This window comes from Telmatherina bonti (genome assembly GCF_933228915.1).
Source record: "Telmatherina bonti genome assembly, chromosome: 2".
In the NCBI taxonomy this organism is placed as follows: Eukaryota; Metazoa; Chordata; class Actinopteri; order Atheriniformes; family Telmatherinidae; genus Telmatherina; species Telmatherina bonti.
Window position 1 is genome coordinate 32,946,247 of NC_136620.1, and position 16,451 is coordinate 32,962,697.

The window sequence follows — 16,451 nt, forward strand, 5'->3', positions numbered from 1 at the left end:
CATTTAAAAGAAGAAACCATGCGTGATAGGAAATTGTGGAGAGTATTAAAAGGAAGAGACTCAGAACAGATTATAAGAGAGAGCAGGGCTGAGGGTAAGAGAAACAGATTCCTTCTAACTAATTACCACCATGGTAATTAGAAATGAATGTATAGTTGATATCTTTCCCTGCAGGACTAAGCCAGCACGCTAATTTCTACAACACTCATCTATTATCCCAGCAACACACACATACACACACACACACACACACACACACACACACACACACACACACACACACACACACACACACACACACACACACACACACACACACACACACACACACACACACTCCTCAGAGATCACCAGCTGGAACTGAGGCTTTGCCTGAGCGAGCCCTTCATCTAAACTGGTTGCTAGGATACGCCAGTGCAATGTTGCAGCCAGCAGATAGCCTTTTAAATGATGTAGTCTACTTCCTCAAACTATATTCCACTCTGGCTTGGGGACATATCATGGTGATGTAACCTGGGGTTACTATGAGAGGCAGTCAACTGGACTTCATCTTAGGTGACATGATAGTAAACATTCAGACATAATTCATTCACAGCATACCTTGGCACACTTTATGAGAAACACATCATTTTCAGCACAAAGCTCTAACTTCTCCTCACGTTTAAGACCATATACATCCTATTCAGAGACAAAACTCAGACTGTATTTCAATAAGCAATCATTTTAATTGAGCTAAAACCAAAGTAAGCTATATTAATTTCCTGTTTTCTCCATGGCTGGTCTTGGCTGGTTACTACCAGCAACAACAATGTGCTAACATTGCTATGAAATAGCGTAAGCCAAAAATATGTTCATCCTTTAGTTGAAATGATTCGCTTGCATACCAAGGTAACAATTTGAAAAACATTTCTGTCAGACTGGACACACAATGAAAGGGAGAATAGTTGTTTATCGACTCTGCTGTACAGAAAAAAAAAGAAAGAAAAGACACCTTGCACAGAGAGGATACAAGGGCTGATCCTCTTCTCTGATCTTGGCTTAACACAACTTTGCCCTGCCTGTCTTCTGGGAACAGACTCCCTGAGTCTCTTTTTCCACATTTAAACTCTTCATTTTCTGTCTGCTTTTCTTTCCTCTACACAAGTCTTTCGTCCCCAGTCTCTATGCTACTGAACGATTTCCCGGTCACTGCCTGCATAACCCTCTTCGTCTCTGTCAGTGTGTCTGTCTAAAGTGTAGTGGAGTGCCTGTAGTCGACAGGTGCCGGCTGTGCTCTTTATTCCCAAACGGCAGAAATGAAAAAAAAAGTAAGACCTCTGATTAATCTTTAAGGCTGTCCCCATTTAGTTCTCTACCTTGCAACATAAATAAACTTAACAGCAAGGTTAGCAAATATACACATCAAATCTCAAATCTCTTTTAACGAGACAAACACTGTCGTCTCTGCAGTTGCCAATTATTTTTTTATAAACATTTAAAAGCATATGCTTTCAGAGTGATGCTATATGTTTGCTCAGCAGAAAGACTGTCTCATGGTGCTCAAAAGTCAAAGGAGACTTTAGGGTTTTGGGACGCAAATAAAGGCCTTTTCTTCTTTTAAACAAATTCTGAAAAAAAAAAAAAAAAAGGAAAAACAATCCCAAAGTGTTTGCACCAATGTTTCCGTAGGGTCAGCCAAAGAACAGCTCTCTACATATGGCAATCAACACCTCAGCTGGACACCGGCTTTCTTACACTACGGTCTGTGACCTGTCATGCTGAGCCATAATCACCTCCACAGGTAAACTAAAGAGAACAAAGGCTCAGCACATGTTAGCATGTATTCATATAGAAAGTCACATAGTTTCACACTGACCAGGGGGTTGCATTTCCAGCCACTATAATTCTGCAAGATGCTAGAAGTGTTAAACCTCAATATTTTAGGAAATCAATAATAATAACCAATCAATTATAATAACTTAAAAGTTACCAGTTATATAAAACATGCAACATCAAAATTCAAAGCCTTTATGGGGTCATATTGAAGATATGATGTCAAAGAATCCAGAATAAAGGAAACATAAGGAATTTCAAAATCAATGTAATATATGCCACAGATAAGTCTCCTTTCTAAATAAAAGCACAAATGAAAATCTGTTTATGGTAAATTATTGTGATATATACCTAAAATGACATCACATAGCTCCATAGTGTGACAGTACAGGAGCCTCGCCCATATGCCATTGTGGAAGCGGTGGGGTACACCGTGGTCACGTTAGCAGTCCTTCGTAGGTTTCAAGACTTTATCATGTGTAATTTTTTTTCCAAAGATATTGTTAATATGATTAAACAACTGACTCAAGAGATAATTAACAGATAACTAAAGGTTATTTCATCATTAGGTGTTTATACGTTGAACAGTCTAAAGGTTTGCATTTCTTGCTAACCCACAACATGCAATGACAAGTAAAGTAATACAGTCACGTTATACTGTGGAAAGTAAACAAACCCACCAGTAAAAACAAAACCAAAGGTTCGAGCTCTGTACACATCCAGAGAGGAAAGTGATGGGAGGTAAATGATGCAAAACACACAGGCTTACCAATAAAACATGTGGAGGATTGGTGATGGCACATGTGACTTCTAATTGTACTTGGTTACAACACAGTTGCTGAAGGCTGAATTAAAATTACAAAGACCAACAAACTTAAAAAAAGAAAAAAAAGCTACAAAAAGAACCCCAGGAAAAGGAATACAAATCACAAGAAGGAGGCCAAATCTTCAGTGGTGTCCATCTAAAGCGACTAGATAGCAATTCTACAGATTTTTCTGTCTGCTTGCTCATTAAGGCCTGGTGTTTCTTTTTTCACCCTTTTCTTTTATTTTCCCACTGGACTGAACACTTCACATTTACCTTAATTAAAAACAAGCAGTAAAAGACCTTCGGTTAAAACATGGTACAACACAACAAGGGGTTTTGTACACTGGCAATACACAGGTGAGCTCCCCAGGTATACATATAGAAAACCAAAGTATAGCTGTCACAGCACTTGCATATTAATTTTTTTTTTTTTCTTTTGCGATCCACAGTCCAAAAAAACCTTTTTGGCACACAAACATACACATTGACTCCTCTTATACAGCAAATCAATCCAATATCTTACATGTTTTTTGAGGTTGCCTCACTTTATGTAAGAACAACAGGATCTGTGGAAAATCACTGCGCGGGCTGTACCTGAAGGGCCTTGTAGAAATCCACAGCATGTTCCCACAGTTGATTGTTCAGCATCTCACTGGGCCATTAATGAAATCAACACACAAATGAGACATAAGGTTTGATCTGAAAGAATGGGAGCACTATAGTGGGCTCTAGAGAATGAGACAAAGGGAAAGAACCTGACAGAAAGAGGTTTGCATTCAGCACTGACAATGAAAAATGAGCGTCAGCTGTGGACAGACATAAGCTGACAAAAGGAGAGAAAGCTGTTTCAATAGATGCTGCATTATTCTTTTTTTTTTTTTTTTTTTTTTGTAATGCTATAATTCAATTTTCTATTCACATGCAACAATACTTGACACACATAATATATTCAGGCAGACATGCTGAAAGGTAAGGGGTTTGCCTTACAGTGTATGTTGCCAATGAACCCTTCTGATGTGAAAAAGAGTTGGCGGAAATGGGGGAGGGGGGGGACCGAACAGGGCCGTGCAAGGTTCAGGACTAAGATTCATATCAAGAATTTTTGCAAATGTGTTAAAGAGTTGGTGCCAGAAGCCAGCAAGGTTTGGAGAGGACCAAAATCTGTGTGTGATTAGCAGGTGACTGGTCACAACTATCACAACTGTCACTACTGCCCGAGCAACTCTTGCCAGAGTTGTGTAGTGCACTCTACACAAATGCTCTGGGACACATGGACGATGAATGAACTAACTTAAGAATTTGGGCCCACTGAATGTCAGGCATTAGTACTCTCTCCTCCTCCCAGGTTTACTTCAGGTGAGTCAAATAGTCAGGGTTAGGAAAGTCATTAAAGTCTAAAAAAATCACAGAGGTAGATTGTCAACCCACATGGGGATGGTTAGGGAAGTGAGGGTAGTTGGTTGGTGGACAAAGTACCAGGCTTTAAAAAAACAAAAAATAAAGTGAGTAGGGTAAATAGAGCCTTACTGCAAGGTCAGCATGCAGCAGGCCATTCTTTTGCCAGATAGCAAATAGATGGTTTTTACCACTCAAGAATGAAGTTGAAGATTCACTGAAGCAACCATGTTTATGACATTGCTTCCGGATTTTCAGTGAGTTTGGAACAACTTGAGGACAATCGTTTTCTCTTAGCCAACAGGGGACCTATGTCAGCTCAGCTGTCAAGCCAATGCACAAGTTTGTTAATGATGCATGCTCAATAATTTGAGATAAATTGGGTAGTGAGTCTTTTGATAGATTTTTAAAACGGGGTCCATATTTGCTACATTTGAAAGGATCCTTTTTTTTTTTTTTTTTTACGTAAAAGAGAAATGTTAGCTTCAAATAGGGTTGGGGCAATTTGCCAATAGTAAAGGATAATTTTGTAGACATTAACCAAAAGTGGGTTAATTAGGTTTGAATATGCTTATTAAATCTACTACCAACACCTTTCCAATTCATCATTTTGTACCTGCTTACCTTCCTCATGCACCTCCACCAATGAACTTGGAATACCTAGTTTATCAGCCAGGTTACTTTAAATTTGGGGTATGTAAGCTGCTCAAGGGGGTTGTGGCTCTTCATGTAATGCTCATGGTTTCATAATCTTCATGTTGATCCATTGGCTCCGCTCCTTCAAATAAATTTTCTTGATTTTGAGCTTAGCACAACCCTCCAACAAAGTGAAGCAATGTGCTTTGAGGGCCTGCACGTGTCCATCAGTTAAACTGGCTTTGGTCTCCAAACTTGCAATTTGTTCATCACAGCCAGTCACCGTGACCTGCATGGTGTTCAGCTTAGCTTCAAGAGATAAAAACACCGGCAGTGTCAATATGGAGCAGCGGTGCCCCCCCGCTAACTAGCCAGAGCAGGCATGCTAATCTGGCTAGCCAGATGAGGCATCGCTGTTGGTGTCTTTTTCTAAGCTGGCCTGATTATGGGGGCATGGTGAGTATAAAAATATTCCTATTACTAAGGAGTCAAGTCAAGTTTGTATTATAAAATGTTTTTGTTTTGTCATGTTAGCGTGGGAAAGTGCGATGTGTGTCTACTCCATCCCTCTCTCCAATGTAAGCCCCATTTGATGCTAGGTTTTTCATGACTTACCAGGAAGTCTACTGCCTGGTGAAAGATGTAGTACAGTATTATTCTTTTTGTGTGTGTTACAAATCTGTCTTGCCCTTGGTTAAGTCAGTCACGACTCCTGGTTTAAAAATAGCATCAGTGAGGATGCAGAGCTATTTATACTCTTCACACGCCCTGCCAGCATGCTTCAATGCACCCTTGTACCAATGCGTGTGAGTGTGTGTGTGAGGATGTTTCTGTGTGTATGTGTGACGAGGGATTGAACTCATCTTAATTCCTGTTTTGCTTTGATTATTTTATACTTTTAGTTGATTGATTAAACCATCTTTTCTTTGATCTTTGTTTCTCTGTACTCGAGAAACCAAATGCACACACACATACACATACACAAACAAACAAAATAAAAACTCTTATGAATGAACAAACGGCATTTGATGGGAAAGAGTAGACTTTTTAAACTGACTCAACCACATTATTGCCCGGCAACAGCGGATGCATCAAACTCCTCTATTAGCCTGCAGACACCACAATGAAGGATGCAGCTGTTCTGATAGAGGCTTGTGGCTTTTTGCCACTGATGCACTCACACTGATTCAGGCAGAAATCCCATGGACAGTCTGCCAGAGCCGTAATACACCTTGATTTTCTCAACATGCCATGACAGAATTTCACAGAGATACAGATGTGCAATGATTTACTTCCTGGCTGCTGGAATAAAAAGCTGCAGCACACATTTCAGAAAACTTCATGCATCACCAGTTTGTCCCTCAAGGTGCTGTAGGCCTCTTTTTTTTTTTTTTTAATCATTTCATTCTTTCTTTCTTCTTACTGTGGTCATTGGACAGATATAATTTTGTGAAGTTCAAAGTAATAAGTAATTTAAATTGCTGCACTTTTTTTGCAGCCATATTTTGAACTGTTGGATTATGCAGATACAATGCAGAAAATCAGTCAGTTAACAGATGACAGCAGTTTGCTGTTATACAGAAGCTGCATTCACTTACAGGCTCAGTGATATTAAATTGACCAGGAGCTCTCTGATAAAATACAAGCTATTACAATTTTGTCATCATTCTGTTGCTGCTCCCTGCTGTTCACTCCAATACTCTGATCCTAAACCAAAAAAAAACCCCCACTGCAACCAGTACTGCAGAGAAGTATGTAAGACATGAAAATAAATTTACAGTTTAAAATTTCACTAAATGGACATTATTTTGTTGGTTTCCTTATATAGTCTATTATGAATTGGCTTTATTATGTTTTTTTTCCAGTCTGTAAAGCGTCTTGAGATGGCATTGCCGTGATTTGACGCTAAATAAATGAAGTTGAATTCATTTGGATCAAGATAAAGATTATCTTTAAAAATTTATTGTAACTAAACTGATGTGTAAAGTTTATGAATATAAAAATGAAAATACGTTGAGTAGGATCTACGTTCATGAATCTTCAATTATAAATATGAGGATGCATTTTCCTCTAATTAGGTTACAGACAATGGTCCAAAAAACTTTGTCTAAACAGTTTCTAAGAGAATCTGTAATTTATGCAACAGAAATGACTCTTCTCGTTTAACCATAGCACAACTGAAGACTGGATGGGGGACAGTCATAGACCAAAGGATAAAATTAAATTTCCTTGGCAGTCAAATCCTGGCAGTGCTGAAGAAGACAGAAGTCAGGCAACATGTTATTCTGTGATCTAAATAGCTTTGTTTCAAAGGAAGCCAAACACGCAGCTTGGGTGTGTGTGGCCTTTGCATTAGACAAGCTGGAGCAGAAAGACAAAGCCACGGCTGATATTAAAAAAAGACTGGTCTGACCTTAAAATGAAAGGGAAAATATAGCCTTACACATTGAGTGAGGAAATCATTTTTCTCACACATAATAGATTTTAACATTTTATTCCTATAATTTCTTCATAGTACAATGCAGTATCTCAAAATAGCAACAAAATGACCAATGTTAACTAAGGCTCTGATTAGAGGCGTGATCATGTCAGTGAAATAATGTTTTAAAAGTATAAACCAATTCATGATTTAATGTTTTAAATAAAAACTGGACAGAAATCTCTTATGGAAAAAAAAAGACTCTTAACCTCACAATCAGCTCCCACAAATAAAACACACACATATAGCTCTTTACTGATCACACCTTACAGTACTATTCATTGTCTTGCAGGATTAAATGAAGATTAACATAAAACTGCTGATTATGGATTTTTAAAAATACAAAATAAGTGTTATGTATCAGTCATCGGATGGTGTGAGTATACAGGAGTGTTGAGTGTGTGTGAGTGCTTAAGTGTGTGAAGGTGAGCGAGAGCATTCCAATAAGCAGAGTGCAGCCGTTATTAGATTTGGATCCTTGCAGTCTTTATTAAACCTCAGTTCAATTCAGTGTAATAGAGAGAGAGCAGTGTAGCATCTTTATGAAACAAGTGGCGCACGACCAGAAGACATGATAGCACATGCCTGCACACACACACACACACACTTACAAACAAGTGAGAACAAGGGGGATGGTGTGCTGTCCACAGCAATAACGGTCATTGAGAACAAAATGAGTGAATGTTTAGGCGCTACGAGAAAATGAGAGGACGCTTTAAATGCAAGCAGACCAAGAAGCAAATTATTAAAATTTTAAATAAAAATGAAAAACAAACAGGGCAACATAAGTGAGATAATAAAGTTTAATGAAGAGGATGAAGGTGGACGTGGAAAAAAGGAACAGAGGTGACAGGCGATTAAGAGGCTGGTGTGGAAAAGGCCAAGTGGACTCCAGAGTAGACACAGGACTGAATCAAGTAAAGAGCCAATAAATAACAAGGAGGAGGTACAGTCACACTGTTCTGAGTCAAATATGTGCTCGGGATTTCTGCATGCTCATCCTCAGAGGGCTTCCTTTGCTAGGAAGAGGATGGGGGAGTGGTGCAATCTCATCAGTATTCCACTGAAAGTCACAGTGAGACAAAAACAAGCAGAAAACCTGAAGGTCTTAAGTTTCAGAAAAGATAAAGGAATCAAAAGAGATATGTAAACTATGAAAAAGATTTTTGTGAATCACAGAAACAAGTTGAACAAAGGAAGAAAAAGGAAGGAAAGCGAGGAGGGCGGGAGTGTTGTAAATTATACTGGGAGGAGGAGGATGAGAGGAGGGAGGAAAACTCCAAGGATGACTCAGAGGGATCCCTCTTCGCTTCTCATCTTCTCCCTCCCTGCATCCCTCGCAAGCTTAAAGGGGAGTTGCATGACATACTTCTTCTTTGACTCTTATTTGTCTTTTATTCCATTTCTCAAGCTTTTTTCTTGTGTAGCGACATTCAGGTGGAGACAAAAATAGAACAGTCCACCAAATACCAACTCTTTGATTTGGCTTTTTTTTTCTCCCTTCCAGCAAAAATCACATGAAAGCCTGGTACAGAAACACAACAAAAGTTTGATGGCTTATGTTCAACATGCACGCCCACATGCTAAAACCGTATATGATCCCCAAATTTGATTACCAAAATCCTTACTAACTATGACATTGTATTTCTTTATTGTTCCGCTATGAATACTAAGTTTTATGCTCACAAATTACTTGTTGTATGTTTCGGCTATATCGGAGAAAATGGAAAAATTATTTAATGTTGAGGTATGAATCCCCCAATAGATAATCTGATCAAACAGTCAAGGTGATGTATAGACGATGGGATTGATGCTGTGATAATTGCGCATAAGAACTGACCAGTGCTCATGTTACAAATTACACAACAACGTTTCCTGTTGCTGATTAAGAGTGCGCCTGAACTGAATTGACAAAAGGCAGCCCAGTTTCACAGTATAACAGTTTTACAGTCCAGTCCAGGTTTTACACTGCTGTTTTGTTCTGGGTAGCAACACATCACGCAAAATGAACCACAACTTGTGAGTACAACACTTCATACACTGAAACTATAAACACTGACTTTTACTCTAGCCATGTATTTTCAGTGTCTCATCATTGCAATTAATGGGTTTGAGTCAAGTAAAGCAGCAGGAGGACGAAACCAAACAGACTGTTTGGTGGAGCTACAGTAGCTTTATTGAACAAAAGAAATATGAAACCAAATTTAGATACGTGTAGTTTTTTTAATCATTATTGTGTAATTGTGACACATCATGTTGTGAGTGAACATGACTATGTATTTAAAGATATTAATAAGAAAGCTAATCTCGAAGGAGCCTGTGTGTCAGTATGTTGACGCCACCATGACCATGTTTAGCATGATGTTCTCTTAATTTTAACTTTTACAAACATTCTGGTGAGATGGGCCAAACTTAAAGCATCATGATAAGAATCTGCTCTTATTAAGACATAAAACTTTATTTCAGGATATCATGAAACCAACATTTAGAGCAGCTTTTCTTGTTCCAGACAGAAATTAAGAAATATACCACCTGCAGCCCTGAGTGTCAACACTGTACTGACGGATAGCATCTTTTAGTCGGTCACTGAATCCAAGCAAACACAAGCATTGCATGGAAACCATCCAACCACCTGCTTCAGTGATTGCCAGGCTAAAAATGTAATCAACACTCTTGGTTTTGCTGTGTTACACCGTGTCTTTAGGTAGTGATGAGTGCTTTCTTTTTTCTTTTTGTTCACTAATTAAAGTTTCACACTTATATAAAAAAGAAGAAATAGTATTTATTTAAAAAAAAAGACTTCATCCTTCTTTAATTAGCTTAAATGTTAAAGAATGCATGTATCACCGGACTCAGACAAAGATACTTTCCTCTTGGCTTGAAATGATGTGTCTGTAAAGTGCCCTGAGACAACACTATTGTGAAGTGGTCTTACACAAATAAAGAGGTGTTTTCAGACCAAACGCGTTTTGGGCGTCGGAAACGCTCAAAACACTGAACGCTCAACGCTGGTCACTAAACTGCCACTTTTGTGTCCGACGCCCAAAACGCTCCCAACGCTCCTGCCGCGTGTCTGGAGCAAGTGGCTAACGCAGCGGAAAAGAGAGGGGGGAAAGGCGGAGCTTTTCTTCCGGTCAGTTTGAATGATGGCAGATTCAGCAGAGAGATGGCATTGTTTTATTTAATAAATAAAGCTAGAGGACGTTGTCATAGGGCAGTGATAGTCAGTGTTAATGCAAGAAGAGCCGCATTCAGCAGAGAGCCGCCACCCCACCCCAAAACAAAGCGTTACTAGGCAACGTATCCTGCTACGTTGCCAAATCAGTATCATTCAGCTTTTTAGCAAGGAATGATTATCCTAAATATTGCACAGAGTAATAGGGTCTCAGCCCCGTGTCTGGGTTCACCTCAGGAATCCTCCAGGAGCTGCAAGCTGGTCACTCTGATTGGTTGACGCCCCGCGTCAAGCGGCCAAAGTTCAGCTTTGCCCATCTCTGGCTGTTGATGCGTGTTCCGCGCGGTACGCTCAAAACGCGACGTGAGACAGCTCGACGCCCCCTTACCGCGCCTCCACATTGACTTTACATGGAAACTTGCTGCTCTTGACGCTCAAAACGCGTTTGGTCTGAACACACCATAAAATGGAACTCCCTCTGGGAGATTCAGGTAGTGAATAAAGCAAAGACAGTCATCTCTGACCCTCACCATGTGCTGTCCAGTGAGCTTTGGTGCCCTCCGGCCAACGCTACCATGCTCCTCAGAGGACAACCAAATTATATTTATTGTCATTTGTTTAATGTTAACTGAACATGTCTCGTAGCCGGTATGGGTATTTATTGTTTTATTGCAGATTCTTTACTTCCAGTGCCTTAATTTGTACTGTGTATTGATTCGTGTCGGACATATTTTGCCTTTAATGTTCACTGAGATAAGCTGCAAATAATTTGCCTGTATGGGTCAAACAAAGTTTTCTGAATCCAAATGCATTATATTTAACAAAAAGAGGCCAGAAAGTTTTCCACATTTGCTAAAGGCTACACCGCCTTATAGCACCAGTAAGGACACGACATTTCCAGTACAGTTTTAATAAAAACATGATAACAAATACAACTGGAAGTGCATAGGTGAGGAAATGCCTGATGCCAGCAACCATCTGGTGTCAGTCCAGGTCAAACAGTGTGCATCAAACACATGTACATGATAGAGTGATTGTAAGTCAAAAGCATGACAGTACATCTGCTGAATATGTATCTGCATCAGTCAGTGGCTCCTGTTTATGCAACAGTGTTCTTGTTCATGTTTATTCATACACCGATTAACTCTGCAACTGCTGTGTATGTAATTAGCATTTTGTATGAGGCTACATCTCAGTTAGATTCATGTTAAGCAAGCGCCGGTTTTAATTTAAATAAATGCCTAAGTGTGGGAAGATCTTGTCAGCCAGGGTGGACAATATGAGGTAAAACAAACAACTGCAACTGAAAATAAAGAATGGAAAGAAGCAACAAAAGATGCAAGTGCAATAGGTGGACAGCTGGTGTGGTCAGCATGGTGCAGGTAAGAGTGTGGGCAGGACTTTGCACCCCGCTGCTATTCTGATTGGACAGCAACGTCCTTGCCTAAGGCTCGTGACCTGGTCCAGTATCAATAACACACAAACAGCTTGGAGTGACTAATGAGTAAAATTATTTTAATAGACTGACCAGGACTAGTTTTGATACCATTAACTGTTCCTAGGGACTATTAAGCGTGAACTTTAACCCCTCATCAGTGACAACTTTTTTTCTCCGAATGCTTTCAAACACATTACACTATTCTATTAGAGTCTAAATGATTTCTAAAGCTGTCCTTGAAGAGTTTAGTAAATGGCATGAGAACATACTGTCAGCAAACATAAAAATATACGAATATATTCATTTATTTATATTTGCCTTTTTTAAAACATCTTTAAAAGCCTCATGCTGCCTAGAAAGAGGAGTCTGTCTTAAGATAATTTGTGATAATTTTTCTAAAACCATGTTTATCCTTGTACAAAAACCCACAAACATTTCTTGCTTTTGAGTGCATGGTAAAGGATTTGATCTGTATTTAGTCCCAAGTGAAATGATCCTGGGGTTCTAACTCGTGGGCTCTAGCTGCTTACACAAACTATTTTAGATCTAAGAACTGCATAAACTAATAAAGTCAGAATGCTTTAGGAATTTTAAGCTTATTTAGGCCTTAAAGGCTAAAAATTATATTAGACATAATCACATACTAAAAAAAAAATTATACAAAGCACAGTGCCTTATAATTTCCAGCTAAGGCTCAAAGTTTCCCCCTTATTGTTCACATTACAAGACCAAAAGCTTATTTTAGTGCAGATATTTTACCATTAAGTCAGACTTCATCGTGACTACAATGTCTTTTAACTATTCCATTATTTGATTTCTTATATATCCTGTTTGAAGATAACAGGTACCTTTACCAGACATTAATATTTAGAAATGATATTGTTACTTGAGGTGATCATTTGCATCTTCATGTAATTTGTCAGGATGATGCCACACTAACAGGCCATATCCATGCGGGCTGAGAGAAGAAAATATTTTATTAGAATTTACTCAGGCATGGTAACAAACACAGGTTTTTCGCACATTAGAAAAATATGTTTCAATAGGTAGGTGTGTCCATGAATGTGTAAGTGGTTATGTGGGGGTATACATGGGTGAATGTCTATATAGACATGAGTGTAAGAATGAGTAGAGGTGTATATTTGTAGAAAATGTAAATATGTATCAGGATAGAGCTATATACAGCTAAGTATCATTATGTATGTATGTGTATGTGTAGGTATATGTATGAGTATATATGTGCGTATAATATGAATGCTTGCTGAAAACAAACATAAGTTGATTTTTATTAAGATACTATTTTTACTTGACTTTTTTTAAACTTTTTTACTTGACTTTCATAGGCATTAGATATTATATAGATATTAATTTAATTATTTTTAGGGGTTAATAAGCTTCACCCTTATAGTGGTAATCTGACTTCAACAAGATAGAAAACTTGCATTTAAAAAGTAACAGATATGACGATCAGTGGCTACTCTCATAGCAGAGCCAGTTTGCACATACAGCTTGAAATCCACAATTAAACAAGCATTATGTTCATCTGCTACTTATTATAAAGGAAAACCTGTACGCTGTGCATTTGTAGGTGTGTGTGAGTAGGTAAACAACAGGTAGGAAAACAGAAAGACTGAAACATTTAATACCATGTGTTCCTCAGATATTAGGACAGCTGGTTGCTGAATACTCGAAGGATGCAGTTTATCTAACTTGTGGGAGGCAATTACTTACACTGTGTTGCACAAAGAAAACTACACAGGAGGATGTACACATTAATACACACTAGTGTGCACCACATGCATCTCATGATGCAGACAACAATGGAGAGCTGCTGCTGCTTGCACATTAACAGAAATACATTGACGCACACACAGTGCTCTTAATGCAACTACCGGGCAGAGATAAAGTCTAATTAATTCTCCCCGAGCTCACTGTGGGAAACTGACAAAGATAGTTAGGCCACTTCCAACACTTAGAATGGAGTCTATTATCCTAACTGATTTGCAAGAAATACAGGAATATAGTTTTTCTAAAATCCAAAGTTTAAAATTAGCAAAATAAATAGAGATTTTCCCGAATAACTCACCAAAGGCATAATTTAATCAAATGACATGTCAGAGCTGCAAAATACACTGAACACCTGTTGCTTGGTTACAGATGGATGCGTGTGAATTTTAGTTACGACAGCAAATTTTGTTATAAAAAATGTAATGTACTGAATGAACTATTTCATATACATAATCCACTGACTTTTAGCCTTGATTGTTGTTGAGAGAAAAAAATAAACAAGGGAAACATACCTTCAGAGAATGGGTTCACCTGAAAGTCTTTGCGGTTTTGTAGCTAAATGGCCGAGTCGTTTTGTGTTCCCACTAAAAGATGGTTTCTGACCCAGTTTAAAGGCAGACCTGAGGCAACCCATTTAAACCCAGTATATAAGTGTGCATTAGTGTATTTTTGTCCCTATAGCTTGTCCAGGTATCCTCCATTGCCCACAGCAGCGTTAATATTCTGCACACACAGGGTGCGGCCAAACCCCATTAATCATGTTTGTGAATGTCTAATCTCAACATTACTTGCACTGGTTTCATTTTCATGGCTGTCTGCAAGATTTATAATGGCGTTTGGAAAGGGTATATGTGGTGTGTGTGTGCACGCACAAGAGATGTAATACACTGTTACGGAAGTATGCGCTCAAGTGTGCCACCTTGTTGAGGAGAAGAATGTCCCAAACCTGCTGCTAATGCCTTTTGTATGGGAGTGTGTGGGTGCAGAATGTTGACACACACATCTGCTCCTTTAAATATGTTGTTTTGTATATCTATAAAATATGTTATTCTACCGCTGTGAGTTTTAGCAATTTCATACATGCACTCGTGTGTATGTGTGTCTGTGACCTGGTTACAGTTGCATGTGTCCCTATTTGTTACCATGGTGAGGATAAGTGGCCTTTCAAGGGATGTCCAACCAAATGATGGGATCAGATTACATCAATGAAGGCAAAGAGCAGAAACACACGCAGGTGTGAATAAGGGAAATTACATGAAGAGACGATGCAAGAGAGTGTAGGCAGGGGCCTTGAGGGCCTATTGATGGAGTGTACCAAAAGGATCATCAAGCAAACACACACAAACAAACACACACACCATGACTGTACAGATAGATATATATATGCACAAACTGGTTAAATTTGATACTCCCAGAAGCATCTCTGTCTTTTAATCGCCATGTTTTACTGAGACATACGTGCAGTCTAACATGCACCAAGAAACTAAGAGCTTCCTTGTTCTGTGGTCCGCTGACAGTCAGCGAGTGCTGAAGGACCAACAGATCTTATTATCTAGGACTCACAGTCTGCTGGGAGAGCTAAGTGTGGATGATCCTTCTAAATAGTGGAGAGCAGGGCTGTTTGTCTGGACGAAGGCTCTCTAGAGACATTGATCGCAGACAAACAGACCAATAGACTGACAATCACAGACTAAGGACTGGGGGATTTTCCAAGTAGGTTTTAAAACTGGACAAAAACCTGGTAGAATGGGCCTGTTTTTTAAAGACTAAAACTATATCTTACCTTGTTTGTTGTTGTACATGAGAGTTATATGAGCAAATGTATAAGACAGCGTAAAAGAGGAATTGTGCAACATTAAGGACCATTAAAGTCTTCCATCAATCCAAATAATTTCAAGTATATTTTTTGTTTTATCTATATAATTTAAATACCATTAACATAGAACGCATTTAAAGCTGTAATTAAATGGTCAGTGATTCACAGGGATCATGAGACAGAACTAAACTACCTTCTAGTTATGGATCTGCAGCAGCAGAATGGCAAACAATACTTTACAGTTGTCACACATTTGTCATCTGTCATTTAAGAAAGAAAAATAAACATTGAATTTACCTTCATGTTCATCATATTCATCATTAAAGTCAGCGTATTCTTCAGCATCCTCACTGGTTTGGCTGTCAGCTATAAAGCATTTATATGCATTTTATACATAGACAAACACAGTGCTGCAAGCAAAACCCCACAACTCAAACTGAAATTATTGTATAAACAAGCTACAGTTTCTAACACACACTACCACAACATTCACTACTGTGTAACTTCCACAGCAGGGTTTACAGATATTTCTGCTATTTTGTAAAGGTATTTTTTATCAGGGTATACTATAGAGTTAAAAGTATTTTGGTAGCTGTTTACTGCCACATTACTGTGGCAGTAAGTGGCCACATACAAGAAAACAATAAGCAATGAGCAAAAAAATCAACTAACAGTCACAATATTGAAGTTATGTTCATAGTCCAGAAGAAGTAAGGACAATTTTTGCTACAAAGAACTACTTTATTTACCATCTGAGTCCAGAAATGCATCCATTTCTTCAAACAAAGACACAAAAACAGGATATTATCACCTTCTGCAATTCTTATGTTGTGAATACCTTATACCTTATCTATAAATAACTTGTAAGACCAAACTAAAGCCTACTAATAACAACTACAATATGACTCCTAGTAAAAAATAATGAAGTCTTCATTAATCATTCACTCTGCAGCAAACAAATATTTAAAGCCTATACCCATCTGTATTTAATGCTCATAGCACTCAAAATCAGTACACTGTGACAATCACTCCATGCCACAGCTGTAAAATACTTGTACATACTGCAGATAATATTTACTTTGCACTTGTTGCTTATTGCACTCT

At 38.5% G+C, this 16,451-nt stretch overlaps 1 protein-coding gene across 1 annotated transcript in view; it reads right to left on the reverse strand.

Annotated features, from left to right (window-relative positions):
- shank3a (SH3 and multiple ankyrin repeat domains 3a) overlaps positions 1–16,451 on the reverse strand; it is a gene marked incomplete at both ends in the record, with an annotated part of 166,955 nt that overhangs the window by 41,056 nt on the left and 109,448 nt on the right. The window lies entirely within an intron of this gene.